This window comes from Pelodiscus sinensis, chromosome 24 (genome assembly GCF_049634645.1).
Source record: "Pelodiscus sinensis isolate JC-2024 chromosome 24, ASM4963464v1, whole genome shotgun sequence".
Lineage (NCBI taxonomy): Eukaryota > Metazoa > Chordata > Testudines > Trionychidae > Pelodiscus > Pelodiscus sinensis.
The window spans coordinates 11,080,952-11,105,952 of NC_134734.1; the positions used below are offsets into that span (position 1 = coordinate 11,080,952).

The 25,001-nt window shown below is 68.0% G+C and overlaps 21 non-coding genes across 21 annotated transcripts; all 21 read right to left on the reverse strand.

Moving 5' to 3' along the window:
* Positions 1-157: 157 nt before the first annotated feature.
* On the reverse strand, positions 158-230 carry TRNAK-UUU (transfer RNA lysine (anticodon UUU)). Its single transcript has one exon. It is a non-coding gene; the product is annotated as a tRNA-Lys (tRNA).
* A 1,120-nt stretch (positions 231-1,350) lies between these two features.
* TRNAK-UUU (transfer RNA lysine (anticodon UUU)) lies at positions 1,351-1,423 on the reverse strand. The gene has a single exon. It is a non-coding gene; the product is annotated as a tRNA-Lys (tRNA).
* A 1,133-nt stretch (positions 1,424-2,556) lies between these two features.
* TRNAK-UUU (transfer RNA lysine (anticodon UUU)) lies at positions 2,557-2,629 on the reverse strand. The gene has a single exon. It is a non-coding gene; the product is annotated as a tRNA-Lys (tRNA).
* A 1,115-nt stretch (positions 2,630-3,744) lies between these two features.
* Positions 3,745-3,817, reverse strand: TRNAK-UUU (transfer RNA lysine (anticodon UUU)). Its single transcript has one exon. It is a non-coding gene; the product is annotated as a tRNA-Lys (tRNA).
* A 1,129-nt stretch (positions 3,818-4,946) lies between these two features.
* On the reverse strand, positions 4,947-5,019 carry TRNAK-UUU (transfer RNA lysine (anticodon UUU)). The gene has a single exon. It is a non-coding gene; the product is annotated as a tRNA-Lys (tRNA).
* A 1,128-nt stretch (positions 5,020-6,147) lies between these two features.
* TRNAK-UUU (transfer RNA lysine (anticodon UUU)) lies at positions 6,148-6,220 on the reverse strand. Its single transcript has one exon. It is a non-coding gene; the product is annotated as a tRNA-Lys (tRNA).
* A 1,115-nt stretch (positions 6,221-7,335) lies between these two features.
* Positions 7,336-7,408, reverse strand: TRNAK-UUU (transfer RNA lysine (anticodon UUU)). Its single transcript has one exon. It is a non-coding gene; the product is annotated as a tRNA-Lys (tRNA).
* A 1,128-nt stretch (positions 7,409-8,536) lies between these two features.
* Positions 8,537-8,609, reverse strand: TRNAK-UUU (transfer RNA lysine (anticodon UUU)). The gene has a single exon. It is a non-coding gene; the product is annotated as a tRNA-Lys (tRNA).
* A 1,115-nt stretch (positions 8,610-9,724) lies between these two features.
* TRNAK-UUU (transfer RNA lysine (anticodon UUU)) lies at positions 9,725-9,797 on the reverse strand. Its single transcript has one exon. It is a non-coding gene; the product is annotated as a tRNA-Lys (tRNA).
* Positions 9,798-10,925: 1,128 nt separating this feature from the next.
* On the reverse strand, positions 10,926-10,998 carry TRNAK-UUU (transfer RNA lysine (anticodon UUU)). Its single transcript has one exon. It is a non-coding gene; the product is annotated as a tRNA-Lys (tRNA).
* Positions 10,999-12,126: 1,128 nt separating this feature from the next.
* TRNAK-UUU (transfer RNA lysine (anticodon UUU)) lies at positions 12,127-12,199 on the reverse strand. Its single transcript has one exon. It is a non-coding gene; the product is annotated as a tRNA-Lys (tRNA).
* Positions 12,200-13,314: 1,115 nt separating this feature from the next.
* Positions 13,315-13,387, reverse strand: TRNAK-UUU (transfer RNA lysine (anticodon UUU)). Its single transcript has one exon. It is a non-coding gene; the product is annotated as a tRNA-Lys (tRNA).
* A 1,128-nt stretch (positions 13,388-14,515) lies between these two features.
* Positions 14,516-14,588, reverse strand: TRNAK-UUU (transfer RNA lysine (anticodon UUU)). The gene has a single exon. It is a non-coding gene; the product is annotated as a tRNA-Lys (tRNA).
* Positions 14,589-15,703: 1,115 nt separating this feature from the next.
* TRNAK-UUU (transfer RNA lysine (anticodon UUU)) lies at positions 15,704-15,776 on the reverse strand. Its single transcript has one exon. It is a non-coding gene; the product is annotated as a tRNA-Lys (tRNA).
* A 1,115-nt stretch (positions 15,777-16,891) lies between these two features.
* TRNAK-UUU (transfer RNA lysine (anticodon UUU)) lies at positions 16,892-16,964 on the reverse strand. The gene has a single exon. It is a non-coding gene; the product is annotated as a tRNA-Lys (tRNA).
* Positions 16,965-18,079: 1,115 nt separating this feature from the next.
* TRNAK-UUU (transfer RNA lysine (anticodon UUU)) lies at positions 18,080-18,152 on the reverse strand. The gene has a single exon. It is a non-coding gene; the product is annotated as a tRNA-Lys (tRNA).
* A 1,115-nt stretch (positions 18,153-19,267) lies between these two features.
* On the reverse strand, positions 19,268-19,340 carry TRNAK-UUU (transfer RNA lysine (anticodon UUU)). The gene has a single exon. It is a non-coding gene; the product is annotated as a tRNA-Lys (tRNA).
* A 1,115-nt stretch (positions 19,341-20,455) lies between these two features.
* TRNAK-UUU (transfer RNA lysine (anticodon UUU)) lies at positions 20,456-20,528 on the reverse strand. The gene has a single exon. It is a non-coding gene; the product is annotated as a tRNA-Lys (tRNA).
* A 1,115-nt stretch (positions 20,529-21,643) lies between these two features.
* Positions 21,644-21,716, reverse strand: TRNAK-UUU (transfer RNA lysine (anticodon UUU)). The gene has a single exon. It is a non-coding gene; the product is annotated as a tRNA-Lys (tRNA).
* A 1,115-nt stretch (positions 21,717-22,831) lies between these two features.
* On the reverse strand, positions 22,832-22,904 carry TRNAK-UUU (transfer RNA lysine (anticodon UUU)). Its single transcript has one exon. It is a non-coding gene; the product is annotated as a tRNA-Lys (tRNA).
* A 1,115-nt stretch (positions 22,905-24,019) lies between these two features.
* Positions 24,020-24,092, reverse strand: TRNAK-UUU (transfer RNA lysine (anticodon UUU)). Its single transcript has one exon. It is a non-coding gene; the product is annotated as a tRNA-Lys (tRNA).
* Positions 24,093-25,001: the final 909 nt, after the last annotated feature.

Sequence of the window (25,001 nt, forward strand, 5' to 3'; positions counted from 1 at the left end):
CTGCAGAAGGGGAGGCCAGCGGGGAAGTTGCCTGTGGAGCGGCAGGCAGGAAACGGCCCCGGGGGAGGAAAGGCCAGGTAGTGAAGAGGGAAAAGGAAGACTCCCTGGAGGAAGAGAGACACGGGAGAGCCCCGGGGAGGGGCGTAGGGCCCTTTCTCGCCTGACCAGGGACTTGAACCCTGGGCCCTCAGATTAAAAGTCTGATGCTCTACCGACTGAGCTAGCCAGGCGCACGGAGAAGGGGCCCCCGTTGGGGTCTCTAGAGACACTGGGCAGGAAAAGGCGACCGGTAGGCAGGACTCCACAGCCCTCCGGCTCCCAGAAGCCCGCGGGCTCAGGCCAGGCCTTCCCCGAGTAACCCACCGTCCCCTTGTCATGCCACGCTGGGCAGCTTTGGCAGCCCGGCTCAGCTGTCCCGGCGGAAGGGCGCCGGAAGACCGAGAGGCTGCCGCGCCTTCTCGGCCTTGCCTCCCTGTTACCGCCTGCCTCTGAGGCACCCGCGGGCCTAGCCCTGACAGAGACCGCAGAGCGAGCCACCCCCGGCTGCCGCGCTTCTCGCAGACGCTCCCCGCCTCCTCCAGCCCATGGCCGTCATCCCCGCTTCCCAGAAGCGAGGCCGGGGGAGCTCCTTTGCCCGTGCCACGCTCCCGGCTCCTGCGCTGGCGCTCGGAGCCGAGCTGGGGCGGGCGCTCCCTTTGGCTGCTCCCCCGGGAGAGAGGGCCAAAGGGGCGATTTGGACGGCACGCTTTCTGCGCTTCCGGCCCGTGTCGCTTCTGGAGGGAAATGCCCCCCCTATTCCCTTGACCCGCGTACGTTGAAAACGGAAAAGGAAGCCACCAGGACACAGCGCTAAGTCCAAGTCGAGGCCGAGGGGCCTAAAGCGGCCGTGGGAGCGCAGGGACGCTTCACGTGGGTCAGGTCCCAAGCGGCACCTGGGGAACAAAGCTGTGGCAGCGGACGCGTGTCCTCGACGGAGCCAAAGCAGGCGAGATCCGTAGGACGGAGGGAGCGCCCTTCTGGCTCCCACGAGAGGAAGCCAAGGGGGCGGGGCGGGGCGGCCGCCCGTTGGTCCCGAGGGCTCGGAGCCAGAGGTGCCCTTTTGGCCTCCCTCTGCTTTGTCTGCACCCCGGCGTCGGCTCGATAGACGGAGCCGCGCGACGGGGCCCTGGTGGAGGCCCGGAGGCCTTTTTTTCCTGCAGAAGGGGAGGCCAGCGGGGAAGTTGCCTGTGGAGCGGCAGGCAGGAAACGGCCCCGGGGGAGGAAAGGCCAGGTAGTGAAGAGGGAAAAGGAAGACTCCCTGGAGGAAGAGAGACACGGGAGAGCCCCGGGGAGGGGCGTAGGGCCCTTTCTCGCCTGACCAGGGACTTGAACCCTGGGCCCTCAGATTAAAAGTCTGATGCTCTACCAACTGAGCTAGCCAGGCGCACGGAGAAGGGGCCCCCGTTGGGGTCTCTAGAGACACTGGGCAGGAAAAGGCGACCGGTAGGCAGGACTCCACAGCCCTCCGGCTCCCAGAAGCCCGCGGGCTCAGGCCAGGCCTTCCCCGAGTAACCCACCGTCCCCTTGTCATGCCACGCTGGGCAGCTTTGGCAGCCCGGCTCAGCTGTCCCGGCGGAAGGGCGCCGGAAGACCGAGAGGCTGCCGCGCCTTCTCGGCCTTGCCTCCCTGTTACCGCCTGCCTCTGAGGCACCCGCGGGCCTAGCCCTGACAGAGACCGCAGAGCGAGCCACCCCCGGCTGCCGCGCTTCTCGCAGACGCTCCCCGCCTCCTCCAGCCCATGGCCGTCGTCCCCGCTTCCCAGAAGCGAGGCCGGGGGAGCTCCTTTGCCCGTGCCACGCTCCCGGCTCCTGCGCTGGCGCTCGGAGCCGAGCTGGGGCGGGCGCTCCCTTTGGCTGCTCCCCCGGGAGAGAGGGCCAAAGGGGCGATTTGGACGGCACGCTTTCTGCGCTTCCGGCCCGTGTCGCTTCTGGAGGGAAATGCCCCCCCTATTCCCTTGACCCGCGTACGTTGAAAACGGAAAAGGAAGCCACCAGGACACAGCGCTAAGTCCAAGTCGAGGCCGAGGGGCCTAAAGCGGCCGTGGGAGCGCAGGGACGCTTCACGTGGGTCAGGTCCCAAGCGGCACCTGGGGAACAAAGCTGTGGCAGCGGACGCGTGTCCTCGACGGAGCCAAAGCAGGCGAGATCCGTAGGACGGAGGGAGCGCCCTTCTGGCTCCCACGAGAGGAAGCCAAGGGGGCGGGGCGGGGCGGCCGCCCGTTGGTCCCGAGGGCTCGGAGCCAGAGGTGCCCTTTTGGCCTCCCTCTGCTTTGTCTGCACCCCGGCGTCGGCTCGATAGACGGAGCCGCGCGACGGGGCCCTGGTGGAGGCCCGGAGGCCTTTTTTTCCTGCAGAAGGGGAGGCCAGCGGGGAAGTTGCCTGTGGAGCGGCAGGCAGGAAACGGCCCCGGGGGAGGAAAGGCCAGGTAGTGAAGAGGGAAAAGGAAGACTCCCTGGAGGAAGAGAGACACGGGAGAGCCCCGCAGAAGAGCCCCGGGGAGGGGCGTAGGGCCCTTTCTCGCCTGACCAGGGACTTGAACCCTGGGCCCTCAGATTAAAAGTCTGATGCTCTACCGACTGAGCTAGCCAGGCTCACGGAGAAGGGGCCCCCGTTGGGGTCTCTAGAGACACTGGGCAGGAAAAGGCGACCGGTAGGCAGGACTCCACAGCCCTCCGGCTCCCAGAAGCCCCCGGGCTCAGGCCAGGCCTTCCCCGAGTAACCCACCGTCCCCTTGTCATGCCACGCTGGGCAGCTTTGGCAGCCCGGCTCAGCTGTCCCGGCGGAAGGGCGCCGGAAGACCGAGAGGCTGCCGCGCCTTCTCGGCCTTGCCTCCCTGTTACCGCCTGCCTCTGAGGCACCCGCGGGCCTAGCCCTGACAGAGACCGCAGAGCGAGCCACCCCCGGCTGCCGCGCTTCTCGCAGACGCTCCCCGCCTCCTCCAGCCCATGGCCGTCGTCCCCGCTTCCCAGAAGCGAGGCCGGGGGAGCTCCTTTGCCCGTGCCACGCTCCCGGCTCCTGCGCTGGCGCTCGGAGCCGAGCTGGGGCGGGCGCTCCCTTTGGCTGCTCCCCCGGGAGAGAGGGCCAAAGGGGCGATTTGGACGGCACGCTTTCTGCGCTTCCGGCCCGTGTCGCTTCTGGAGGGAAATGCCCCCCCTATTCCCTTGACCCGCGTACGTTGAAAACGGAAAAGGAAGCCACCAGGACACAGCGCTAAGTCCAAGTCGAGGCCGAGGGGCCTAAAGCGGCCGTGGGAGCGCAGGGACGCTTCACGTGGGTCAGGTCCCAAGCGGCACCTGGGGAACAAAGCTGTGGCAGCGGACGCGTGTCCTCGACGGAGCCAAAGCAGGCGAGATCCGTAGGACGGAGGGAGCGCCCTTCTGGCTCCCACGAGAGGAAGCCAAGGGGGCGGGGCGGCCGCCCGTTGGTCCCGAGGGCTCGGAGCCAGAGGTGCCCTTTTGGCCTCCCTCTGCTTTGTCTGCACCCCGGCGTCGGCTCGATAGACGGAGCCGCGCGACGGGGCCCTGGTGGAGGCCCGGAGGCCTTTTTTTCCTGCAGAAGGGGAGGCCAGCGGGGAAGTTGCCTGTGGAGCGGCAGGCAGGAAACGGCCCCGGGGGAGGAAAGGCCAGGTAGTGAAGAGGGAAAAGGAAGACTCCCTGGAGGAAGAGAGACACGGGAGAGCCCCAGGGAGGGGCATAGGGCCCTTTCTCGCCTGACCAGGGACTTGAACCCTGGGCCCTCAGATTAAAAGTCTGATGCTCTACCGACTGAGCTAGCCAGGCTCAGGGAGAAGGGGCCCCCGTTGGGGTCTCTAGAGACACTGGGCAGGAAAAGGCGACCGGTAGGCAGGACTCCACAGCCCTCCGGCTCCCAGAAGCCCGCGGGCTCAGGCCAGGCCTTCCCCGAGTAACCCACCGTCCCCTTGTCATGCCACGCTGGGCAGCTTTGGCAGCCCGGCTCAGCTGTCCCGGCGGAAGGGCGCCGGAAGACCGAGAGGCTGCCGCGCCTTCTCGGCCTTGCCTCCCTGTTACCGCCTGCCTCTGAGGCACCCGCGGGCCTAGCCCTGACAGAGACCGCAGAGCGAGCCACCCCCGGCTGCCGCGCTTCTCGCAGACGCTCCCCGCCTCCTCCAGCCCATGGCCGTCGTCCCCGCTTCCCAGAAGCGAGGCCGGGGGAGCTCCTTTGCCCGTGCCACGCTCCCGGCTCCTGCGCTGGCGCTCGGAGCCGAGCTGGGGCGGGCGCTCCCTTTGGCTGCTCCCCCGGGAGAGAGGGCCAAAGGGGCGATTTGGACGGCACGCTTTCTGCGCTTCCGGCCCGTGTCGCTTCTGGAGGGAAATGCCCCCCCCTATTCCCTTGACCCGCGTACGTTGAAAACGGAAAAGGAAGCCACCAGGACACAGCGCTAAGTCCAAGTCGAGGCCGAGGGGCCTAAAGCGGCCGTGGGAGCGCAGGGACGCTTCACGTGGGTCAGGTCCCAAGCGGCACCTGGGGAACAAAGCTGTGGCAGCGGACGCGTGTCCTCGACGGAGCCAAAGCAGGCGAGATCCGTAGGACGGAGGGAGCGCCCTTCTGGCTCCCACGAGAGGAAGCCAAGGGGGCGGGGCGGCCGCCCGTTGGTCCCGAGGGCTCGGAGCCAGAGGTGCCCCTTTGGCCTCCCTCTGCTTTGTCTGCACCCCGGCGTCGGCTCGATAGACGGAGCCGCGCGACGGGGCCCTGGTGGAGGCCCGGAGGCCTTTTTTTCCTGCAGAAGGGGAGGCCAGCGGGGAAGTTGCCTGTGGAGCGGCAGGCAGGAAACGGCCCCGGGGGAGGAAAGGCCAGGTAGTGAAGAGGGAAAAGGAAGACTCCCTGGAGGAAGAGAGACACGGGAGAGCCCCGCAGAAGAGCCCCGGGGAGGGGCGTAGGGCCCTTTCTCGCCTGACCAGGGACTTGAACCCTGGGCCCTCAGATTAAAAGTCTGATGCTCTACCGACTGAGCTAGCCAGGCGCACGGAGAAGGGGCCCCCGTTGGGGTCTCTAGAGACACTGGGCAGGAAAAGGCGACCGGTAGGCAGGACTCCACAGCCCTCCGGCTCCCAGAAGCCCGCGGGCTCAGGCCAGGCCTTCCCCGAGTAACCCACCGTCCCCTTGTCATGCCACGCTGGGCAGCTTTGGCAGCCCGGCTCAGCTGTCCCGGCGGAAGGGCGCCGGAAGACCGAGAGGCTGCCGCGCCTTCTCGGCCTTGCCTCCCTGTTACCGCCTGCCTCTGAGGCACCCGCGGGCCTAGCCCTGACAGAGACCGCAGAGCGAGCCACCCCCGGCTGCCGCGCTTCTCGCAGACGCTCCCCGCCTCCTCCAGCCCATGGCCGTCGTCCCCGCTTCCCAGAAGCGAGGCCGGGGGAGCTCCTTTGCCCGTGCCACGCTCCCGGCTCCTGCGCTGGCGCTCGGAGCCGAGCTGGGGCGGGCGCTCCCTTTGGCTGCTCCCCCGGGAGAGAGGGCCAAAGGGGCGATTTGGACGGCACGCTTTCTGCGCTTCCGGCCCGTGTCGCTTCTGGAGGGAAATGCCCCCCCTATTCCCTTGACCCGCGTACGTTGAAAACGGAAAAGGAAGCCACCAGGACACAGCGCTAAGTCCAAGTCGAGGCCGAGGGGCCTAAAGCGGCCGTGGGAGCGCAGGGACGCTTCACGTGGGTCAGGTCCCAAGCGGCACCTGGGGAACAAAGCTGTGGCAGCGGACGCGTGTCCTCGACGGAGCCAAAGCAGGCGAGATCCGTAGGACGGAGGGAGCGCCCTTCTGGCTCCCACGAGAGGAAGCCAAGGGGGCGGGGCGGCCGCCCGTTGGTCCCGAGGGCTCGGAGCCAGAGGTGCCCTTTTGGCCTCCCTCTGCTTTGTCTGCACCCCGGCGTCGGCTCGATAGACGGAGCCGCGCGACGGGGCCCTGGTGGAGGCCCGGAGGCCTTTTTTTCCTGCAGAAGGGGAGGCCAGCGGGGAAGTTGCCTGTGGAGCGGCAGGCAGGAAACGGCCCCGGGGGAGGAAAGGCCAGGTAGTGAAGAGGGAAAAGGAAGACTCCCTGGAGGGAGAGAGACACGGGAGAGCCCCGCAGAAGAGCCCCGGGGAGGGGCGTAGGGCCCTTTCTCGCCTGACCAGGGACTTGAACCCTGGGCCCTCAGATTAAAAGTCTGATGCTCTACCGACTGAGCTAGCCAGGCTCACGGAGAAGGGGCCCCCGTTGGGGTCTCTAGAGACACTGGGCAGGAAAAGGCGACCGGTAGGCAGGACTCCACAGCCCTCCGGCTCCCAGAAGCCCCCGGGCTCAGGCCAGGCCTTCCCCGAGTAACCCACCGTCCCCTTGTCATGCCACGCTGGGCAGCTTTGGCAGCCCGGCTCAGCTGTCCCGGCGGAAGGGCGCCGGAAGACCGAGAGGCTGCCGCGCCTTCTCGGCCTTGCCTCCCTGTTACCGCCTGCCTCTGAGGCACCCGCGGGCCTAGCCCTGACAGAGACCGCAGAGCGAGCCACCCCCGGCTGCCGCGCTTCTCGCAGACGCTCCCCGCCTCCTCCAGCCCATGGCCGTCGTCCCCGCTTCCCAGAAGCGAGGCCGGGGGAGCTCCTTTGCCCGTGCCACGCTCCCGGCTCCTGCGCTGGCGCTCGGAGCCGAGCTGGGGCGGGCGCTCCCTTTGGCTGCTCCCCCGGGAGAGAGGGCCAAAGGGGCGATTTGGACGGCACGCTTTCTGCGCTTCCGGCCCGTGTCGCTTCTGGAGGGAAATGCCCCCCCTATTCCCTTGACCCGCGTACGTTGAAAACGGAAAAGGAAGCCACCAGGACACAGCGCTAAGTCCAAGTCGAGGCCGAGGGGCCTAAAGCGGCCGTGGGAGCGCAGGGACGCTTCACGTGGGTCAGGTCCCAAGCGGCACCTGGGGAACAAAGCTGTGGCAGCGGACGCGTGTCCTCGACGGAGCCAAAGCAGGCGAGATCCGTAGGACGGAGGGAGCGCCCTTCTGGCTCCCACGAGAGGAAGCCAAGGGGGCGGGGCGGCCGCCCGTTGGTCCCGAGGGCTCGGAGCCAGAGGTGCCCTTTTGGCCTCCCTCTGCTTTGTCTGCACCCCGGCGTCGGCTCGATAGACGGAGCCGCGCGACGGGGCCCTGGTGGAGGCCCGGAGGCCTTTTTTTCCTGCAGAAGGGGAGGCCAGCGGGGAAGTTGCCTGTGGAGCGGCAGGCAGGAAACGGCCCCGGGGGAGGAAAGGCCAGGTAGTGAAGAGGGAAAAGGAAGACTCCCTGGAGGAAGAGAGACACGGGAGAGCCCCGGGGAGGGGCGTAGGGCCCTTTCTCGCCTGACCAGGGACTTGAACCCTGGGCCCTCAGATTAAAAGTCTGATGCTCTACCGACTGAGCTAGCCAGGCGCACGGAGAAGGGGCCCCCGTTGGGGTCTCTAGAGACACTGGGCAGGAAAAGGCGACCGGTAGGCAGGACTCCACAGCCCTCCGGCTCCCAGAAGCCCGCGGGCTCAGGCCAGGCCTTCCCCGAGTAACCCACCGTCCCCTTGTCATGCCACGCTGGGCAGCTTTGGCAGCCCGGCTCAGCTGTCCCGGCGGAAGGGCGCCGGAAGACCGAGAGGCTGCCGCGCCTTCTCGGCCTTGCCTCCCTGTTACCGCCTGCCTCTGAGGCACCCGCGGGCCTAGCCCTGACAGAGACCGCAGAGCGAGCCACCCCCGGCTGCCGCGCTTCTCGCAGACGCTCCCCGCCTCCTCCAGCCCATGGCCGTCATCCCCGCTTCCCAGAAGCGAGGCCGGGGGAGCTCCTTTGCCCGTGCCACGCTCCCGGCTCCTGCGCTGGCGCTCGGAGCCGAGCTGGGGCGGGCGCTCCCTTTGGCTGCTCCCCCGGGAGAGAGGGCCAAAGGGGCGATTTGGACGGCACGCTTTCTGCGCTTCCGGCCCGTGTCGCTTCTGGAGGGAAATGCCCCCCCTATTCCCTTGACCCGCGTACGTTGAAAACGGAAAAGGAAGCCACCAGGACACAGCGCTAAGTCCAAGTCGAGGCCGAGGGGCCTAAAGCGGCCGTGGGAGCGCAGGGACGCTTCACGTGGGTCAGGTCCCAAGCGGCACCTGGGGAACAAAGCTGTGGCAGCGGACGCGTGTCCTCGACGGAGCCAAAGCAGGCGAGATCCGTAGGACGGAGGGAGCGCCCTTCTGGCTCCCACGAGAGGAAGCCAAGGGGGCGGGGCGGCCGCCCGTTGGTCCCGAGGGCTCGGAGCCAGAGGTGCCCTTTTGGCCTCCCTCTGCTTTGTCTGCACCCCGGCGTCGGCTCGATAGACGGAGCCGCGCGACGGGGCCCTGGTGGAGGCCCGGAGGCCTTTTTTTCCTGCAGAAGGGGAGGCCAGCGGGGAAGTTGCCTGTGGAGCGGCAGGCAGGAAACGGCCCCGGGGGAGGAAAGGCCAGGTAGTGAAGAGGGAAAAGGAAGACTCCCTGGAGGAAGAGAGACACGGGAGAGCCCCGCAGAAGAGCCCCGGGGAGGGGCGTAGGGCCCTTTCTCGCCTGACCAGGGACTTGAACCCTGGGCCCTCAGATTAAAAGTCTGATGCTCTACCGACTGAGCTAGCCAGGCGCACGGAGAAGGCGCCCCCGTTGGGGTCTCTAGAGACACTGGGCAGGAAAAGGCGACCGGTAGGCAGGACTCCACAGCCCTCCGGCTCCCAGAAGCCCGCGGGCTCAGGCCAGGCCTTCCCCGAGTAACCCACCGTCCCCTTGTCATGCCACGCTGGGCAGCTTTGGCAGCCCGGCTCAGCTGTCCCGGCGGAAGGGCGCCGGAAGACCGAGAGGCTGCCGCGCCTTCTCGGCCTTGCCTCCCTGTTACCGCCTGCCTCTGAGGCACCCGCGGGCCTAGCCCTGACAGAGACCGCAGAGCGAGCCACCCCCGGCTGCCGCGCTTCTCGCAGACGCTCCCCGCCTCCTCCAGCCCATGGCCGTCGTCCCCGCTTCCCAGAAGCGAAGCCGGGGGAGCTCCTTTGCCCGTGCCACGCTCCCGGCTCCTGCGCTGGCGCTCGGAGCCGAGCTGGGGCGGGCGCTCCCTTTGGCTGCTCCCCCGGGAGAGAGGGCCAAAGGGGCGATTTGGACGGCACGCTTTCTGCGCTTCCGGCCCGTGTCGCTTCTGGAGGGAAATGCCCCCCCTATTCCCTTGACCCGCGTACGTTGAAAACGGAAAAGGAAGCCACCAGGACACAGCGCTAAGTCCAAGTCGAGGCCGAGGGGCCTAAAGCGGCCGTGGGAGCGCAGGGACGCTTCACGTGGGTCAGGTCCCAAGCGGCACCTGGGGAACAAAGCTGTGGCAGCGGACGCGTGTCCTCGACGGAGCCAAAGCAGGCGAGATCCGTAGGACGGAGGGAGCGCCCTTCTGGCTCCCACGAGAGGAAGCCAAGGGGGCGGGGCGGCCGCCCGTTGGTCCCGAGGGCTCGGAGCCAGAGGTGCCCTTTTGGCCTCCCTCTGCTTTGTCTGCACCCCGGCGTCGGCTCGATAGACGGAGCCGCGCGACGGGGCCCTGGTGGAGGCCCGGAGGCCTTTTTTTCCTGCAGAAGGGGAGGCCAGCGGGGAAGTTGCCTGTGGAGCGGCAGGCAGGAAACGGCCCCGGGGGAGGAAAGGCCAGGTAGTGAAGAGGGAAAAGGAAGACTCCCTGGAGGAAGAGAGACACGGGAGAGCCCCAGGGAGGGGCGTAGGGCCCTTTCTCGCCTGACCAGGGACTTGAACCCTGGGCCCTCAGATTAAAAGTCTGATGCTCTACCGACTGAGCTAGCCAGGCTCACGGAGAAGGGGCCCCCGTTGGGGTCTCTAGAGACACTGGGCAGGAAAAGGCGACCGGTAGGCAGGACTCCACAGCCCTCCGGCTCCCAGAAGCCCGCGGGCTCAGGCCAGGCCTTCCCCGAGTAACCCACCGTCCCCTTGTCATGCCACGCTGGGCAGCTTTGGCAGCCCGGCTCAGCTGTCCCGGCGGAAGGGCGCCGGAAGACCGAGAGGCTGCCGCGCCTTCTCGGCCTTGCCTCCCTGTTACCGCCTGCCTCTGAGGCACCCGCGGGCCTAGCCCTGACAGAGACCGCAGAGCGAGCCACCCCCGGCTGCCGCGCTTCTCGCAGACGCTCCCCGCCTCCTCCAGCCCATGGCCGTCGTCCCCGCTTCCCAGAAGCGAGGCCGGGGGAGCTCCTTTGCCCGTGCCACGCTCCCGGCTCCTGCGCTGGCGCTCGGAGCCGAGCTGGGGCGGGCGCTCCCTTTGGCTGCTCCCCCGGGAGAGAGGGCCAAAGGGGCGATTTGGACGGCACGCTTTCTGCGCTTCCGGCCCGTGTCGCTTCTGGAGGGAAATGCCCCCCCTATTCCCTTGACCCGCGTACGTTGAAAACGGAAAAGGAAGCCACCAGGACACAGCGCTAAGTCCAAGTCGAGGCCGAGGGGCCTAAAGCGGCCGTGGGAGCGCAGGGACGCTTCACGTGGGTCAGGTCCCAAGCGGCACCTGGGGAACAAAGCTGTGGCAGCGGACGCGTGTCCTCGACGGAGCCAAAGCAGGCGAGATCCGTAGGACGGAGGGAGCGCCCTTCTGGCTCCCACGAGAGGAAGCCAAGGGGGCGGGGCGGCCGCCCGTTGGTCCCGAGGGCTCGGAGCCAGAGGTGCCCTTTTGGCCTCCCTCTGCTTTGTCTGCACCCCGGCGTCGGCTCGATAGACGGAGCCGCGCGACGGGGCCCTGGTGGAGGCCCGGAGGCCTTTTTTTCCTGCAGAAGGGGAGGCCAGCGGGGAAGTTGCCTGTGGAGCGGCAGGCAGGAAACGGCCCCGGGGGAGGAAAGGCCAGGTAGTGAAGAGGGAAAAGGAAGACTCCCTGGAGGAAGAGAGACACGGGAGAGCCCCGCAGAAGAGCCCCGGGGAGGGGCGTAGGGCCCTTTCTCGCCTGACCAGGGACTTGAACCCTGGGCCCTCAGATTAAAAGTCTGATGCTCTACCGACTGAGCTAGCCAGGCGCACGGAGAAGGCGCCCCCGTTGGGGTCTCTAGAGACACTGGGCAGGAAAAGGCGACCGGTAGGCAGGACTCCACAGCCCTCCGGCTCCCAGAAGCCCGCGGGCTCAGGCCAGGCCTTCCCCGAGTAACCCACCGTCCCCTTGTCATGCCACGCTGGGCAGCTTTGGCAGCCCGGCTCAGCTGTCCCGGCGGAAGGGCGCCGGAAGACCGAGAGGCTGCCGCGCCTTCTCGGCCTTGCCTCCCTGTTACCGCCTGCCTCTGAGGCACCCGCGGGCCTAGCCCTGACAGAGACCGCAGAGCGAGCCACCCCCGGCTGCCGCGCTTCTCGCAGACGCTCCCCGCCTCCTCCAGCCCATGGCCGTCGTCCCCGCTTCCCAGAAGCGAAGCCGGGGGAGCTCCTTTGCCCGTGCCACGCTCCCGGCTCCTGCGCTGGCGCTCGGAGCCGAGCTGGGGCGGGCGCTCCCTTTGGCTGCTCCCCCGGGAGAGAGGGCCAAAGGGGCGATTTGGACGGCACGCTTTCTGCGCTTCCGGCCCGTGTCGCTTCTGGAGGGAAATGCCCCCCCTATTCCCTTGACCCGCGTACGTTGAAAACGGAAAAGGAAGCCACCAGGACACAGCGCTAAGTCCAAGTCGAGGCCGAGGGGCCTAAAGCGGCCGTGGGAGCGCAGGGACGCTTCACGTGGGTCAGGTCCCAAGCGGCACCTGGGGAACAAAGCTGTGGCAGCGGACGCGTGTCCTCGACGGAGCCAAAGCAGGCGAGATCCGTAGGACGGAGGGAGCGCCCTTCTGGCTCCCACGAGAGGAAGCCAAGGGGGCGGGGCGGCCGCCCGTTGGTCCCGAGGGCTCGGAGCCAGAGGTGCCCTTTTGGCCTCCCTCTGCTTTGTCTGCACCCCGGCGTCGGCTCGATAGACGGAGCCGCGCGACGGGGCCCTGGTGGAGGCCCGGAGGCCTTTTTTTCCTGCAGAAGGGGAGGCCAGCGGGGAAGTTGCCTGTGGAGCGGCAGGCAGGAAACGGCCCCGGGGGAGGAAAGGCCAGGTAGTGAAGAGGGAAAAGGAAGACTCCCTGGAGGAAGAGAGACACGGGAGAGCCCCGCAGAAGAGCCCCGGGGAGGGGCGTAGGGCCCTTTCTCGCCTGACCAGGGACTTGAACCCTGGGCCCTCAGATTAAAAGTCTGATGCTCTACCGACTGAGCTAGCCAGGCGCACGGAGAAGGCGCCCCCGTTGGGGTCTCTAGAGACACTGGGCAGGAAAAGGCGACCGGTAGGCAGGACTCCACAGCCCTCCGGCTCCCAGAAGCCCGCGGGCTCAGGCCAGGCCTTCCCCGAGTAACCCACCGTCCCCTTGTCATGCCACGCTGGGCAGCTTTGGCAGCCCGGCTCAGCTGTCCCGGCGGAAGGGCGCCGGAAGACCGAGAGGCTGCCGCGCCTTCTCGGCCTTGCCTCCCTGTTACCGCCTGCCTCTGAGGCACCCGCGGGCCTAGCCCTGACAGAGACCGCAGAGCGAGCCACCCCCGGCTGCCGCGCTTCTCGCAGACGCTCCCCGCCTCCTCCAGCCCATGGCCGTCGTCCCCGCTTCCCAGAAGCGAAGCCGGGGGAGCTCCTTTGCCCGTGCCACGCTCCCGGCTCCTGCGCTGGCGCTCGGAGCCGAGCTGGGGCGGGCGCTCCCTTTGGCTGCTCCCCCGGGAGAGAGGGCCAAAGGGGCGATTTGGACGGCACGCTTTCTGCGCTTCCGGCCCGTGTCGCTTCTGGAGGGAAATGCCCCCCCTATTCCCTTGACCCGCGTACGTTGAAAACGGAAAAGGAAGCCACCAGGACACAGCGCTAAGTCCAAGTCGAGGCCGAGGGGCCTAAAGCGGCCGTGGGAGCGCAGGGACGCTTCACGTGGGTCAGGTCCCAAGCGGCACCTGGGGAACAAAGCTGTGGCAGCGGACGCGTGTCCTCGACGGAGCCAAAGCAGGCGAGATCCGTAGGACGGAGGGAGCGCCCTTCTGGCTCCCACGAGAGGAAGCCAAGGGGGCGGGGCGGCCGCCCGTTGGTCCCGAGGGCTCGGAGCCAGAGGTGCCCTTTTGGCCTCCCTCTGCTTTGTCTGCACCCCGGCGTCGGCTCGATAGACGGAGCCGCGCGACGGGGCCCTGGTGGAGGCCCGGAGGCCTTTTTTTCCTGCAGAAGGGGAGGCCAGCGGGGAAGTTGCCTGTGGAGCGGCAGGCAGGAAACGGCCCCGGGGGAGGAAAGGCCAGGTAGTGAAGAGGGAAAAGGAAGACTCCCTGGAGGAAGAGAGACACGGGAGAGCCCCGGGGAGGGGCGTAGGGCCCTTTCTCGCCTGACCAGGGACTTGAACCCTGGGCCCTCAGATTAAAAGTCTGATGCTCTACCGACTGAGCTAGCCAGGCGCACGGAGAAGGGGCCCCCGTTGGGGTCTCTAGAGACACTGGGCAGGAAAAGGCGACCGGTAGGCAGGACTCCACAGCCCTCCGGCTCCCAGAAGCCCGCGGGCTCAGGCCAGGCCTTCCCCGAGTAACCCACCGTCCCCTTGTCATGCCACGCTGGGCAGCTTTGGCAGCCCGGCTCAGCTGTCCCGGCGGAAGGGCGCCGGAAGACCGAGAGGCTGCCGCGCCTTCTCGGCCTTGCCTCCCTGTTACCGCCTGCCTCTGAGGCACCCGCGGGCCTAGCCCTGACAGAGACCGCAGAGCGAGCCACCCCCGGCTGCCGCGCTTCTCGCAGACGCTCCCCGCCTCCTCCAGCCCATGGCCGTCGTCCCCGCTTCCCAGAAGCGAGGCCGGGGGAGCTCCTTTGCCCGTGCCACGCTCCCGGCTCCTGCGCTGGCGCTCGGAGCCGAGCTGGGGCGGGCGCTCCCTTTGGCTGCTCCCCCGGGAGAGAGGGCCAAAGGGGCGATTTGGACGGCACGCTTTCTGCGCTTCCGGCCCGTGTCGCTTCTGGAGGGAAATGCCCCCCCTATTCCCTTGACCCGCGTACGTTGAAAACGGAAAAGGAAGCCACCAGGACACAGCGCTAAGTCCAAGTCGAGGCCGAGGGGCCTAAAGCGGCCGTGGGAGCGCAGGGACGCTTCACGTGGGTCAGGTCCCAAGCGGCACCTGGGGAACAAAGCTGTGGCAGCGGACGCGTGTCCTCGACGGAGCCAAAGCAGGCGAGATCCGTAGGACGGAGGGAGCGCCCTTCTGGCTCCCACGAGAGGAAGCCAAGGGGGCGGGGCGGCCGCCCGTTGGTCCCGAGGGCTCGGAGCCAGAGGTGCCCTTTTGGCCTCCCTCTGCTTTGTCTGCACCCCGGCGTCGGCTCGATAGACGGAGCCGCGCGACGGGGCCCTGGTGGAGGCCCGGAGGCCTTTTTTTCCTGCAGAAGGGGAGGCCAGCGGGGAAGTTGCCTGTGGAGCGGCAGGCAGGAAACGGCCCCGGGGGAGGAAAGGCCAGGTAGTGAAGAGGGAAAAGGAAGACTCCCTGGAGGAAGAGAGACACGGGAGAGCCCCGCAGAAGAGCCCCGGGGAGGGGCGTAGGGCCCTTTCTCGCCTGACCAGGGACTTGAACCCTGGGCCCTCAGATTAAAAGTCTGATGCTCTACCGACTGAGCTAGCCAGGCGCACGGAGAAGGGGCCCCCGTTGGGGTCTCTAGAGACACTGGGCAGGAAAAGGCGACCGGTAGGCAGGACTCCACAGCCCTCCGGCTCCCAGAAGCCCGCGGGCTCAGGCCAGGCCTTCCCCGAGTAACCCACCGTCCCCTTGTCATGCCACGCTGGGCAGCTTTGGCAGCCCGGCTCAGCTGTCCCGGCGGAAGGGCGCCGGAAGACCGAGAGGCTGCCGCGCCTTCTCGGCCTTGCCTCCCTGTTACCGCCTGCCTCTGAGGCACCCGCGGGCCTAGCCCTGACAGAGACCGCAGAGCGAGCCACCCCCGGCTGCCGCGCTTCTCGCAGACGCTCCCCGCCTCCTCCAGCCCATGGCCGTCGTCCCCGCTTCCCAGAAGCGAGGCCGGGGGAGCTCCTTTGCCCGTGCCACGCTCCCGGCTCCTGCGCTGGCGCTCGGAGCCGAGCTGGGGCGGGCGCTCCCTTTGGCTGCTCCCCCGGGAGAGAGGGCCAAAGGGGCGATTTGGACGGCACGCTTTCTGCGCTTCCGGCCCGTGTCGCTTCTGGAGGGAAATGCCCCCCCTATTCCCTTGACCCGCGTACGTTGAAAACGGAAAAGGAAGCCACCAGGACACAGCGCTAAGTCCAAGTCGAGGCCGAGGGGCCTAAAGCGGCCGTGGGAGCGCAGGGACGCTTCACGTGGGTCAGGTCCCAAGCGGCACCTGGGGAACAAAGCTGTGGCAGCGGACGCGTGTCCTCGACGGAGCCAAAGCAGGCGAGATCCGTAGGACGGAGGGAGCGCCCTTCTGGCTCCCACGAGAGGAAGCCAAGGGGGCGGGGCGGCCGCCCGTTGGTCCCGAGGGCTCGGAGCCAGAGGTGCCCTTTTGGCCTCCCTCTGCTTTGTCTGCACCCCGGCGTCGGCTCGATAGACGGAGCCGCGCGACGGGGCCCTGGTGGAGGCCCGGAGGCCTTTTTTTCCTGCAGAAGGGGAGGCCAGCGGGGAAGTTGCCTGTGGAGCGGCAGGCAGGAAACGGCCCCGGGGGAGGAAAGGCCAGGTAGTGAAGAGGGAAAAGGAAGACTCCCTGGAGGAAGAGAGACACGGGAGAGCCCCAGGGAGGGGCGTAGGGCCCTTTCTCGCCTGACCAGGGACTTGAACCCTGGGCCCTCAGATTAAAAGTCTGATGCTCTACCGACTGAGCTAGCCAGGCTCACGGAGAAGGGGCCCCCGTTGGGGTCTCTAGAGACACTGGGCAGGAAAAGGCGACCGGTAGGCAGGACTCCACAGCCCTCCGGCTCCCAGAAGCCCCCGGGCTCAGGCCAGGCCTTCCCCGAGTAACCCACCGTCCCCTTGTCATGCCACGCTGGGCAGCTTTGGCAGCCCGGCTCAGCTGTCCCGGCGGAAGGGCGCCGGAAGACCGAGAGGCTGCCGCGCCTTCTCGGCCTTGCCTCCCTGTTACCGCCTGCCTCTGAGGCACCCGCGGGCCTAGCCCTGACAGAGACCGCAGAGCGAGCCACCCCCGGCTGCCGCGCTTCTCGCAGACGCTCCCCGCCTCCTCCAGCCCATGGCCGTCGTCCCCGCTTCCCAGAAGCGAGGCCGGGGGAGCTCCTTTGCCCGTGCCACGCTCCCGGCTCCTGCGCTGGCGCTCGGAGCCGAGCTGGGGCGGGCGCTCCCTTTGGCTGCTCCCCCGGGAGAGAGGGCCAAAGGGGCGATTTGGACGGCACGCTTTCTGCGCTTCCGGCCCGTGTCGCTTCTGGAGGGAAATGCCCCCCCTATTCCCTTGACCCGCGTACGTTGAAAACGGAAAAGGAAGCCACCAGGACACAGCGCTAAGTCCAAGTCGAGGCCGAGGGGCCTAAAGCGGCCGTGGGAGCGCAGGGACGCTTCACGTGGGTCAGGTCCCAAGCGGCACCTGGGGAACAAAGCTGTGGCAGCGGACGCGTGTCCTCGACGGAGCCAAAGCAGGCGAGATCCGTAGGACGGAGGGAGCGCCCTTCTGGCTCCCACGAGAGGAAGCCAAGGGGGCGGGGCGGCCGCCCGTTGGTCCCGAGGGCTCGGAGCCAGAGGTGCCCTTTTGGCCTCCCTCTGCTTTGTCTGCACCCCGGCGTCGGCTCGATAGACGGAGCCGCGCGACGGGGCCCTGGTGGAGGCCCGGAGGCCTTTTTTTCCTGCAGAAGGGGAGGCCAGCGGGGAAGTTGCCTGTGGAGCGGCAGGCAGGAAACGGCCCCGGGGGAGGAAAGGCCAGGTAGTGAAGAGGGAAAAGGAAGACTCCCTGGAGGAAGAGAGACACGGGAGAGCCCCGGGGAGGGGCGTAGGGCCCTTTCTCGCCTGACCAGGGACTTGAACCCTGGGCCCTCAGATTAAAAGTCTGATGCTCTACCGACTGAGCTAGCCAGGCGCACGGAGAAGGGGCCCCCGTTGGGGTCTCTAGAGACACTGGGCAGGAAAAGGCGACCGGTAGGCAGGACTCCACAGCCCTCCGGCTCCCAGAAGCCCGCGGGCTCAGGCCAGGCCTTCCCCGAGTAACCCACCGTCCCCTTGTCATGCCACGCTGGGCAGCTTTGGCAGCCCGGCTCAGCTGTCCCGGCGGAAGGGCGCCGGAAGACCGAGAGGCTGCCGCGCCTTCTCGGCCTTGCCTCCCTGTTACCGCCTGCCTCTGAGGCACCCGCGGGCCTAGCCCTGACAGAGACCGCAGAGCGAGCCACCCCCGGCTGCCGCGCTTCTCGCAGACGCTCCCCGCCTCCTCCAGCCCATGGCCGTCGTCCCCGCTTCCCAGAAGCGAGGCCGGGGGAGCTCCTTTGCCCGTGCCACGCTCCCGGCTCCTGCGCTGGCGCTCGGAGCCGAGCTGGGGCGGGCGCTCCCTTTGGCTGCTCCCCCGGGAGAGAGGGCCAAAGGGGCGATTTGGACGGCACGCTTTCTGCGCTTCCGGCCCGTGTCGCTTCTGGAGGGAAATGCCCCCCCTATTCCCTTGACCCGCGTACGTTGAAAACGGAAAAGGAAGCCACCAGGACACAGCGCTAAGTCCAAGTCGAGGCCGAGGGGCCTAAAGCGGCCGTGGGAGCGCAGGGACGCTTCACGTGGGTCAGGTCCCAAGCGGCACCTGGGGAACAAAGCTGTGGCAGCGGACGCGTGTCCTCGACGGAGCCAAAGCAGGCGAGATCCGTAGGACGGAGGGAGCGCCCTTCTGGCTCCCACGAGAGGAAGCCAAGGGGGCGGGGCGGCCGCCCGTTGGTCCCGAGGGCTCGGAGCCAGAGGTGCCCTTTTGGCCTCCCTCTGCTTTGTCTGCACCCCGGCGTCGGCTCGATAGACGGAGCCGCGCGACGGGGCCCTGGTGGAGGCCCGGAGGCCTTTTTTTCCTGCAGAAGGGGAGGCCAGCGGGGAAGTTGCCTGTGGAGCGGCAGGCAGGAAACGGCCCCGGGGGAGGAAAGGCCAGGTAGTGAAGAGGGAAAAGGAAGACTCCCTGGAGGAAGAGAGACACGGGAGAGCCCCAGGGAGGGGCGTAGGGCCCTTTCTCGCCTGACCAGGGACTTGAACCCTGGGCCCTCAGATTAAAAGTCTGATGCTCTACCGACTGAGCTAGCCAGGCTCACGGAGAAGGGGCCCCCGTTGGGGTCTCTAGAGACACTGGGCAGGAAAAGGCGACCGGTAGGCAGGACTCCACAGCCCTCCGGCTCCCAGAAGCCCCCGGGCTCAGGCCAGGCCTTCCCCGAGTAACCCACCGTCCCCTTGTCATGCCACGCTGGGCAGCTTTGGCAGCCCGGCTCAGCTGTCCCGGCGGAAGGGCGCCGGAAGACCGAGAGGCTGCCGCGCCTTCTCGGCCTTGCCTCCCTGTTACCGCCTGCCTCTGAGGCACCCGCGGGCCTAGCCCTGACAGAGACCGCAGAGCGAGCCACCCCCGGCTGCCGCGCTTCTCGCAGACGCTCCCCGCCTCCTCCAGCCCATGGCCGTCGTCCCCGCTTCCCAGAAGCGAGGCCGGGGGAGCTCCTTTGCCCGTGCCACGCTCCCGGCTCCTGCGCTGGCGCTCGGAGCCGAGCTGGGGCGGGCGCTCCCTTTGGCTGCTCCCCCGGGAGAGAGGGCCAAAGGGGCGATTTGGACGGCACGCTTTCTGCGCTTCCGGCCCGTGTCGCTTCTGGAGGGAAATGCCCCCCCTATTCCCTTGACCCGCGTACGTTGAAAACGGAAAAGGAAGCCACCAGGACACAGCGCTAAGTCCAAGTCGAGGCCGAGGGGCCTAAAGCGGCCGTGGGAGCGCAGGGACGCTTCACGTGGGTCAGGTCCCAAGCGGCACCTGGGGAACAAAGCTGTGGCAGCGGACGCGTGTCCTCGACGGAGCCAAAGCAGGCGAGATCCGTAGGACGGAGGGAGCGCCCTTCTGGCTCCCACGAGAGGAAGCCAAGGGGGCGGGGCGGCCGCCCGTTGGTCCCGAGGGCTCGGAGCCAGAGGTGCCCTTTTGGCCTCCCTCTGCTTTGTCTGCACCCCGGCGTCGGCTCGATAGACGGAGCCGCGCGACGGGGCCCTGGTGGAGGCCCGGAGGCCTTTTTTTCCTGCAGAAGGGGAGGCCAGCGGGGAAGTTGCCTGTGGAGCGGCAGGCAGGAAACGGCCCCGGGGGAGGAAAGGCCAGGTAGTGAAGAGGGAAAAGGAAGACTCCCTGGAGGAAGAGAGACACGGGAGAGCCCCGGGGAGGGGCGTAGGGCCCTTTCTCGCCTGACCAGGGACTTGAACCCTGGGCCCTCAGATTAAAAGTCTGATGCTCTACCGACTGAGCTAGCCAGGCTCACGGAGAAGGGGCCCCCGTTGGGGTCTCTAGAGACACTGGGCAGGAAAAGGCGACCGGTAGGCAGGACTCCACAGCCCTCCGGCTCCCAGAAGCCCCCGGGCTCAGGCCAGGCCTTCCCCGAGTAACCCACCGTCCCCTTGTCATGCCACGCTGGGCAGCTTTGGCAGCCCGGCTCAGCTGTCCCGGCGGAAGGGCGCCGGAAGACCGAGAGGCTGCCGCGCCTTCTCGGCCTTGCCTCCCTGTTACCGCCTGCCTCTGAGGCACCCGCGGGCCTAGCCCTGACAGAGACCGCAGAGCGAGCCACCCCCGGCTGCCGCGCTTCTCGCAGACGCTCCCCGCCTCCTCCAGCCCATGGCCGTCGTCCCCGCTTCCCAGAAGCGAGGCCGGGGGAGCTCCTTTGCCCGTGCCACGCTCCCGGCTCCTGCGCTGGCGCTCGGAGCCGAGCTGGGGCGGGCGCTCCCTTTGGCTGCTCCCCCGGGAGAGAGGGCCAAAGGGGCGATTTGGACGGCACGCTTTCTGCGCTTCCGGCCCGTGTCGCTTCTGGAGGGAAATGCCCCCCCTATTCCCTTGACCCGCGTACGTTGAAAACGGAAAAGGAAGCCACCAGGACACAGCGCTAAGTCCAAGTCGAGGCCGAGGGGCCTAAAGCGGCCGTGGGAGCGCAGGGACGCTTCACGTGGGTCAGGTCCCAAGCGGCACCTGGGGAACAAAGCTGTGGCAGCGGACGCGTGTCCTCGACGGAGCCAAAGCAGGCGAGATCCGTAGGACGGAGGGAGCGCCCTTCTGGCTCCCACGAGAGGAAGCCAAGGGGGCGGGGCGGCCGCCCGTTGGTCCCGAGGGCTCGGAGCCAGAGGTGCCCTTTCGGCCTCCCTCTGCTTTGTCTGCACCCCGGCGTCGGCTCGATAGACGGAGCCGCGCGACGGGGCCCTGGTGGAGGCCCGGAGGCCTTTTTTTCCTGCAGAAGGGGAGGCCAGCGGGGAAGTTGCCTGTGGAGCGGCAGGCAGGAAACGGCCCCGGGGGAGGAAAGGCCAGGTAGTGAAGAGGGAAAAGGAAGACTCCCTGGAGGAAGAGAGACACGGGAGAGCCCCGGGGAGGGGCGTAGGGCCCTTTCTCGCCTGACCAGGGACTTGAACCCTGGGCCCTCAGATTAAAAGTCTGATGCTCTACCGACTGAGCTAGCCAGGCTCACGGAGAAGGGGCCCCCGTTGGGGTCTCTAGAGACACTGGGCAGGAAAAGGCGACCGGTAGGCAGGACTCCACAGCCCTCCGGCTCCCAGAAGCCCCCGGGCTCAGGCCAGGCCTTCCCCGAGTAACCCACCGTCCCCTTGTCATGCCACGCTGGGCAGCTTTGGCAGCCCGGCTCAGCTGTCCCGGCGGAAGGGCGCCGGAAGACCGAGAGGCTGCCGCGCCTTCTCGGCCTTGCCTCCCTGTTACCGCCTGCCTCTGAGGCACCCGCGGGCCTAGCCCTGACAGAGACCGCAGAGCGAGCCACCCCCGGCTGCCGCGCTTCTCGCAGACGCTCCCCGCCTCCTCCAGCCCATGGCCGTCGTCCCCGCTTCCCAGAAGCGAGGCCGGGGGAGCTCCTTTGCCCGTGCCACGCTCCCGGCTCCTGCGCTGGCGCTCGGAGCCGAGCTGGGGCGGGCGCTCCCTTTGGCTGCTCCCCCGGGAGAGAGGGCCAAAGGGGCGATTTGGACGGCACGCTTTCTGCGCTTCCGGCCCGTGTCGCTTCTGGAGGGAAATGCCCCCCCTATTCCCTTGACCCGCGTACGTTGAAAACGGAAAAGGAAGCCACCAGGACACAGCGCTAAGTCCAAGTCGAGGCCGAGGGGCCTAAAGCGGCCGTGGGAGCGCAGGGACGCTTCACGTGGGTCAGGTCCCAAGCGGCACCTGGGGAACAAAGCTGTGGCAGCGGACGCGTGTCCTCGACGGAGCCAAAGCAGGCGAGATCCGTAGGACGGAGGGAGCGCCCTTCTGGCTCCCACGAGAGGAAGCCAAGGGGGCGGGGCGGCCGCCCGTTGGTCCCGAGGGCTCGGAGCCAGAGGTGCCCTTTTGGCCTCCCTCTGCTTTGTCTGCACCCCGGCGTCGGCTCGATAGACGGAGCCGCGCGACGGGGCCCTGGTGGAGGCCCGGAGGCCTTTTTTTCCTGCAGAAGGGGAGGCCAGCGGGGAAGTTGCCTGTGGAGCGGCAGGCAGGAAACGGCCCCGGGGGAGGAAAGGCCAGGTAGTGAAGAGGGAAAAGGAAGACTCCCTGGAGGAAGAGAGACACGGGAGAGCCCCAGGGAGGGGCGTAGGGCCCTTTCTCGCCTGACCAGGGACTTGAACCCTGGGCCCTCAGATTAAAAGTCTGATGCTCTACCGACTGAGCTAGCCAGGCTCACGGAGAAGGGGCCCCCGTTGGGGTCTCTAGAGACACTGGGCAGGAAAAGGCGACCGGTAGGCAGGACTCCACAGCCCTCCGGCTCCCAGAAGCCCCCGGGCTCAGGCCAGGCCTTCCCCGAGTAACCCACCGTCCCCTTGTCATGCCACGCTGGGCAGCTTTGGCAGCCCGGCTCAGCTGTCCCGGCGGAAGGGCGCCGGAAGACCGAGAGGCTGCCGCGCCTTCTCGGCCTTGCCTCCCTGTTACCGCCTGCCTCTGAGGCACCCGCGGGCCTAGCCCTGACAGAGACCGCAGAGCGAGCCACCCCCGGCTGCCGCGCTTCTCGCAGACGCTCCCCGCCTCCTCCAGCCCATGGCCGTCGTCCCCGCTTCCCAGAAGCGAGGCCGGGGGAGCTCCTTTGCCCGTGCCACGCTCCCGGCTCCTGCGCTGGCGCTCGGAGCCGAGCTGGGGCGGGCGCTCCCTTTGGCTGCTCCCCCGGGAGAGAGGGCCAAAGGGGCGATTTGGACGGCACGCTTTCTGCGCTTCCGGCCCGTGTCGCTTCTGGAGGGAAATGCCCCCCCTATTCCCTTGACCCGCGTACGTTGAAAACGGAAAAGGAAGCCACCAGGACACAGCGCTAAGTCCAAGTCGAGGCCGAGGGGCCTAAAGCGGCCGTGGGAGCGCAGGGACGCTTCACGTGGGTCAGGTCCCAAGCGGCACCTGGGGAACAAAGCTGTGGCAGCGGACGCGTGTCCTCGACGGAGCCAAAGCAGGCGAGATCCGTAGGACGGAGGGAGCGCCCTTCTGGCTCCCACGAGAGGAAGCCAAGGGGGCGGGGCGGCCGCCCGTTGGTCCCGAGGGCTCGGAGCCAGAGGTGCCCTTTCGGCCTCCCTCTGCTTTGTCTGCACCCCGGCGTCGGCTCGATAGACGGAGCCGCGCGACGGGGCCCTGGTGGAGGCCCGGAGGCCTTTTTTTCCTGCAGAAGGGGAGGCCAGCGGGGAAGTTGCCTGTGGAGCGGCAGGCAGGAAACGGCCCCGGGGGAGGAAAGGCCAGGTAGTGAAGAGGGAAAAGGAAGACTCCCTGGAGGAAGAGAGACACGGGAGAGCCCCGGGGAGGGGCGTAGGGCCCTTTCTCGCCTGACCAGGGACTTGAACCCTGGGCCCTCAGATTAAAAGTCTGATGCTCTACCGACTGAGCTAGCCAGGCTCACGGAGAAGGGGCCCCCGTTGGGGTCTCTAGAGACACTGGGCAGGAAAAGGCGACCGGTAGGCAGGACTCCACAGCCCTCCGGCTCCCAGAAGCCCCCGGGCTCAGGCCAGGCCTTCCCCGAGTAACCCACCGTCCCCTTGTCATGCCACGCTGGGCAGCTTTGGCAGCCCGGCTCAGCTGTCCCGGCGGAAGGGCGCCGGAAGACCGAGAGGCTGCCGCGCCTTCTCGGCCTTGCCTCCCTGTTACCGCCTGCCTCTGAGGCACCCGCGGGCCTAGCCCTGACAGAGACCGCAGAGCGAGCCACCCCCGGCTGCCGCGCTTCTCGCAGACGCTCCCCGCCTCCTCCAGCCCATGGCCGTCGTCCCCGCTTCCCAGAAGCGAGGCCGGGGGAGCTCCTTTGCCCGTGCCACGCTCCCGGCTCCTGCGCTGGCGCTCGGAGCCGAGCTGGGGCGGGCGCTCCCTTTGGCTGCTCCCCCGGGAGAGAGGGCCAAAGGGGCGATTTGGACGGCACGCTTTCTGCGCTTCCGGCCCGTGTCGCTTCTGGAGGGAAATGCCCCCCCTATTCCCTTGACCCGCGTACGTTGAAAACGGAAAAGGAAGCCACCAGGACACAGCGCTAAGTCCAAGTCGAGGCCGAGGGGCCTAAAGCGGCCGTGGGAGCGCAGGGACGCTTCATGTGGGTCAGGTCCCAAGCGGCACCTGGGGAACAAAGCTGTGGCAGCGGACGCGTGTCCTCGACGGAGCCAAAGCAGGCGAGATCCGTAGGACGGAGGGAGCGCCCTTCTGGCTCCCACGAGAGGAAGCCAAGGGGGCGGGGCGGCCGCCCGTTGGTCCCGAGGGCTCGGAGCCAGAGGTGCCCTTTTGGCCTCCCTCTGCTTTGTCTGCACCCCGGCGTCGGCTCGATAGACGGAGCCGCGCGACGGGGCCCTGGTGGAGGCCCGGAGGCCTTTTTTTCCTGCAGAAGGGGAGGCCAGCGGGGAAGTTGCCTGTGGAGCGGCAGGCAGGAAACGGCCCCGGGGGAGGAAAGGCCAGGTAGTGAAGAGGGAAAAGGAAGACTCCCTGGAGGAAGAGAGACACGGGAGAGCCCCGGGGAGGGGCGTAGGGCCCTTTCTCGCCTGACCAGGGACTTGAACCCTGGGCCCTCAGATTAAAAGTCTGATGCTCTACCGACTGAGCTAGCCAGGCTCACGGAGAAGGGGCCCCCGTTGGGGTCTCTAGAGACACTGGGCAGGAAAAGGCGACCGGTAGGCAGGACTCCACAGCCCTCCGGCTCCCAGAAGCCCCCGGGCTCAGGCCAGGCCTTCCCCGAGTAACCCACCGTCCCCTTGTCATGCCACGCTGGGCAGCTTTGGCAGCCCGGCTCAGCTGTCCCGGCGGAAGGGCGCCGGAAGACCGAGAGGCTGCCGCGCCTTCTCGGCCTTGCCTCCCTGTTACCGCCTGCCTCTGAGGCACCCGCGGGCCTAGCCCTGACAGAGACCGCAGAGCGAGCCACCCCCGGCTGCCGCGCTTCTCGCAGACGCTCCCCGCCTCCTCCAGCCCATGGCCGTCGTCCCCGCTTCCCAGAAGCGAGGCCGGGGGAGCTCCTTTGCCCGTGCCACGCTCCCGGCTCCTGCGCTGGCGCTCGGAGCCGAGCTGGGGCGGGCGCTCCCTTTGGCTGCTCCCCCGGGAGAGAGGGCCAAAGGGGCGATTTGGACGGCACGCTTTCTGCGCTTCCGGCCCGTGTCGCTTCTGGAGGGAAATGCCCCCCCTATTCCCTTGACCCGCGTACGTTGAAAACGGAAAAGGAAGCCACCAGGACACAGCGCTAAGTCCAAGTCGAGGCCGAGGGGCCTAAAGCGGCCGTGGGAGCGCAGGGACGCTTCACGTGGGTCAGGTCCCAAGCGGCACCTGGGGAACAAAGCTGTGGCAGCGGACGCGTGTCCTCGACGGAGCCAAAGCAGGCGAGATCCGTAGGACGGAGGGAGCGCCCTTCTGGCTCCCACGAGAGGAAGCCAAGGGGGCGGGGCGGCCGCCCGTTGGTCCCGAGGGCTCGGAGCCAGAGGTGCCCTTTTGGCCTGCCTCTGCTTTGTCTGCACCCCGGCGTCGGCTCGATAG